Genomic DNA, 3,714 nt, shown 5'->3' on the forward strand with positions numbered 1-3,714 from the left:
AAGCTGAGCTACAGCCGTCCAGATATCAATGCATTAAGGTGCATGCAGCAAGGTTTCTACTGTGTAGGAAAGCCAGTTTACATGATGAAGAGGTTTCAAAGTGATAAATACAGGCTTCCTTTCCAAAATCTTCTGAAAGATGGATGGCCTTATGAATGATAATGTGGTTATATCCACAGAAAATGTCCAGGAAGTAATCCTGACTTCTTGAAGAGGGTGGGTGTCAGATCTCATACTTTATTTAAGGTAGTAATTCAAACGTGTGTAGACCTACTCAAGCACGTAAAGGGCCTGCATTCAATATGTTAATTGAGTGAAAGATCAAAAATAATTAGCATCGAAATGTGTTGATCACTGATTGTTGCAGGTGGTAAAGATGGAGTGTATTTGTTTGACTTTCTTTTTATACGATGGTGAGGTTGCTTGTAAATTTCACCAAGGGATCAATAAAATGTCTTAACCTATAATTTGACATGAACAATTATGTTTTGATTATTTTTTAAATTATTATTCTTAATCTTTAATGTAAAATAAAAGAAAGATAACAGTGCAGTAAAAAGTAGAGTATTTCCCTCTGAGATGTAGTGGAGAATAAGTACTTAGGAGCAGGAAATGGTAGAGAAAATATTTAATGAGTTTACAGTTACTATCTACTACTGGAACTCGCTGAGGTGTTTGTCAGCTCATAAAGTTATATGATAAATTATGTGCTACATAATATAAGTTTCCTCTCGAAGTCTGACCCAGAAAGCAGAGCTGCTTCCTCACTGTTTGCAGCGAGGCACCAAGACGATTGCGGTAATTTAAGACCTTAGAGACGTCGCCATGACACCTAGGCCTAACTATTGTCTGCTGCCACCCCATCAAAAAATGGGCAGAGAGGCTGAGCTGAGGCGGACCTGGCTGCTGAAACATGCGAGGTAGCTTGAAGCTCCCGAGCTAGCTAAAGCTGCTCTGTGTTGCTAGCTAGCTAACCAGAGGTAAAATAAGTATTCAGATCTTGTACTTAAGTAAAAGTAGAAGTACCAGAGTGTAAGAATACTCTGTTACAGTCAAAGTCCTGCATTCAAAGTGTAACTCAAGTAAAAGTACAAAAGTATTAGCATCTAAATGTACTTAAAGTAGAGACAGTAAAAGTAGTCATTGTTTGACTGGTCCATTTCTGAATAATATCTCTGATATGTTTTATAATTATTGATCATTAAAGGTGTTCTCAGAGCTGGTAAAGGTGCAGCTAGTTTGAATGAATTTGTATACTGCAGGGTAGCTGCTGAATTTACTCCAGGTGAACTACAGTCTGATTTAAGGGATGATTATATTTCAGATCATAAATCCAGCACATTTTTATGACTTGACATACTGCTGCCAGATATCCTAACCTATAATTAAATATCATAGTTTATTTATTACTCACCTTCTGGCAGGGCAGTGTACTAGTGCCTGCTCTGAGAGAAGTTTTACAGTTTTAGGAGATTTATTCATTTTGCAAAGTGAACAGAAGATGAGAAGACCGATTAAAAAACCAGGCAAAGAAAGGTTTAGGAATCCATCAAAAATAAAAGCAAAAAGTGTTGTGAAATAAAACAAATATACAAAGTGTTAAGTAGTGATTAAGCTCATGGAGGTATATTATATATGAATAAATATATGTAGTTATTAAGAGTAGAAAAGGGTGCACATTGGCAGAATCATTTGTAATCATTTACTGAATTGGTATCATATAGTTTACAATTATTGTGTAATTTGAATAATTAGATAAATGATTGAATCCCTTCATTTGAATGTAGTAAATTTGGAACTGAAATTCAATAAACTTTATTAGATCTACACCTTCCACAACAATCTTGAATAAATAAAATAACTAATCAGGAAAGTAAAGAGTAGCCTAATATAGCAGTGATTACCCTCATATTAATTTCTGCTTCCAGGTTGAACTGCAGGACAGCGAGGGCAGAGTCCACTTGGAAATACTAGAGGACTTGCTGGCAAACTTCCTTGATTGACTCCAAGAGCATAGGGAGTATAACAAATGCAGCCCTGAGCAAGAAGGTATGCAGAAACAGATATGTAGCCTAAAGACGCAGCAGACTGAACGTGTCAGTGAGGTGGAGTATCTCAAAAGTCAGCTGATGAAGATCTGCCCGATGTTGTGGAAACCACTGAAAGATCTCGAGCAGCAGACCTCCACAAACAAAGACCAGCAGATCGCATTGGAGCACTTAATGTGAAACATCACATCAGACCTGAAAAAGGCTGAAAAATGACCTGCAGGAGTGGCAGAAAGCAGAAAGCTCCTTGAAGTCTCAGCTTACAGACCTTAAGAGCCAGATCTCAAAGAAGGAGAAAACGTTTTGGTAGAAGCTGATGTAATTACGTCAATGAAAACTTTTTTTCCCCCATCATATCCAAATGTGTTGTAATGCTATGGATGTCTCTAAGTGCTGCGGACCATTTTAACATATAGAACTTGCATCAGAAATGGTTGTAATTGCTTTAAACTTAACCAAAATATCAATTCAAAACTCCTGTCTATTGTTTTAATGATCAATGTATTAACTTCCACTATGAAAGCTACTCTCTCCTCATTTCATGTCATTGAAAGCCCCAAGGACTCCACTCCCACAATCCTCTCTGCTTTCTGCAGCACCAGCTGCTGTGTTGTCTGACAGAAGTGTCCAGAGGCAGCACACTCATCTGCAGGCCTGCTGCTCTCAAATGACGCGGTGGCACAAAAACATTAATATGTATTTAAGAAAATATTGATACATGTTATTTAAAGTTTACTAATATTTGTCTTTTACTCATACAAAGACTGTCGCTATGGTAATTGTACAGAAACCAGGAAGTACACTACATTGAAACCAAGCCCCCCGGGAAGTGCTCTGGACTCTGAGGAAAATATTCGTAGTGGCCAAACAGCGGGTACAGCTCCAATGTCCCATAAGTATTCATCTCCCTCCTCCCCCTCATGAATGTCTTGACGCTCATGATCATCCATTTCAAAATCCTCATCATCCCCACTTGCTCCTTTAATCAATGCAGGTTGCAGGTTACACAGGCCTGAACAAATACTTAAAATGTCATCAACATGTTTTAAACTACCAGGCATTACATTACTCAAAATTTTGAAACATTTTAACCTTCTAATTGCACATTCAACATGGATTCTGACATTGGCCAGACGGCGTGTTCTTGTAACTTCACGTTCTGGGAGTTGTTTACAGCCACGTGTAAAAGCTGGCATAGCCAACGTCACTCCTGGAGGAAGAGCATCTGCAATTGTAAAGCCACGGTCTGCCAAAATCTGATCACCAGGAATCAAATGGGAAATAAAACCACAGTTTTTTGTGATAAAAGTATCACTAGCTCTGCCACCAAACAGTTTTGACACATACATCACAAAACCATTGGGGGCTATGCAATAGAGAACTTTGTAAGTGTTGTGATGTTTGTAGTTGCTGTATGTTTTTGCTCTTTTCCCTAGGTTCTTTGGTCTTTCAACAAATATTTCTGTACAGTCTATGATACATGTAGCATTAGGATAGTGTTCAACAAAACTCTTGGGCCTTGTTCTTCTCAGAGTATCTCGAGGGAGCCAAAAAATAACTTTGTCTCTCATGAAATCTGCGAGTACAGGTCTCCACGTTGCAAAGAGATCACAGGCTGTAGTCCTACTTATGCCAAACCTTATACTCAAGTCTGTAAACATTAAAC

This window comes from Eleginops maclovinus, chromosome 18, assembly GCF_036324505.1.
Source record: "Eleginops maclovinus isolate JMC-PN-2008 ecotype Puerto Natales chromosome 18, JC_Emac_rtc_rv5, whole genome shotgun sequence".
NCBI lineage: Eukaryota > Metazoa > Chordata > Actinopteri > Perciformes > Eleginopidae > Eleginops > Eleginops maclovinus.